The sequence below is a fragment of the Helobdella robusta genome (genome assembly GCF_000326865.2).
Source record: "Helobdella robusta unplaced genomic scaffold HELROscaffold_11, whole genome shotgun sequence".
In the NCBI taxonomy this organism is placed as follows: domain Eukaryota; kingdom Metazoa; phylum Annelida; class Clitellata; order Rhynchobdellida; family Glossiphoniidae; genus Helobdella; species Helobdella robusta.
The window spans coordinates 966,010-967,748 of NW_008703617.1; positions in this window are offsets into that span (position 1 = coordinate 966,010).

Consider the following 1,739-nt stretch of genomic DNA (forward strand, 5'->3'; position numbering starts at 1 on the left):
CAGTAAATGCCATAAAGGAATAATCGACATTGTCTGCACTGGGGCAGGTAGAATAATTATAATAATAATAATAATAATACAATAACAATAATAATAATAATTACCCAATCATTATCACAAAAATTCGGCAACCAATCACAGACTGCGGAACACGAGACCCTTACGTTTCGGCAGCCAATGAGAACGCTCCTTACATAATAAACGGGGTAAAGACCATTGAAGGGGCGTGGCCATGGTACGTAATGATAATGATCAGCAAAGATGGTGAGGGTGGTAGTGGTGGTGGTGGCAATGGTGATTTCGTTTGTGGCGGAAGTCTGATCGATAAGAGATTTGTCGTAACTGCAGCTCATTGCTTAACTGGGACATCAAGGATGTAAGTTCTGACGATGAAGACGACCACGATGATGATGATGATGATGATGATGGTGATGATGGCATAAAAACACATGTATGTATGTATGACAGTGCTTTTGAGAAACATTTTGTTTGTAATTAGCGCTATACAAATTTTCGAATAATAATAATACATACATACATACATTCACACACATATACACACACACATACACACACACACACACATACTTACATACATACATACACACACACACATACGTACATACATACATACATACATACATACATACATACATACATACATACATGCATACATACATACATACATACATACATACATACATACATACATACATACATACATACATACATACATACATACATACATACATACATACATACATACATACATACATACATACATACATACATACATACATACATACATACATACATACATGCATACATGCATACATGCATACATACATACATACATACATACATACATACATACATACATACATACATACATACATACATACATGCATACATACATATATACAAAAACGACAGAGTAAAACCGAACGATATTGTGATAAAAATTGCCGGGAATAAATATGACAATGAGAGACTCTTGAAGGTTGCAAATGTACACATGTTCAATAACAACACCTATTTTCAAGTTAGACCCACCCATGACGTAGTTCTATTGGAGCTTAGGTTGATTTAAATGCAAATTTATGCTAATTTTATGAATAAATTAATGAAAAAATAAATGAAAGATAGACTGATGGATGGATAGAGTGATTGATGAATGTGTTGCGTGAATGAATATACTTTATATAGCGAATCCGTCTGTTAATAAATTCACTCATTAAATCGTTTATGAACTCTATTCGATTTCTTCTTCATCCACCTATCAATCATTCACTCATTCATTCATTCATTCATTCATTCACTCATTCATTCATTCATCCATCCATTCATTTATTCATTCATTCATTCATTCATTCATTCATTCATTCATCCATTCATTTATTCATTCATTTATTCATTCATTCGTTCATTCATTCATTTGTCCATTTCCTCATTCGTTCATTCGTTTATTTATTCATTTATTCATTCAGTCATTCGGACATTCATCCATCAAACATTCACTCCATCAAGAGACCCTGTATTGTATACTACAACGTTGAAGCCGATCTGTTTGGCCGAGGACTGGATGAAAGTAGAGCAAATGAAGTTGTGTCTAATTGTCGGGAAAGGACTTACAAATAGGAGTTAGTGGATTGATGGAAAAATGGATGAATGAATAAATGAAGGAATGAAGAACTAAATAGATAAATGGATGGATAGATAGATAGATAGATAGATAGATA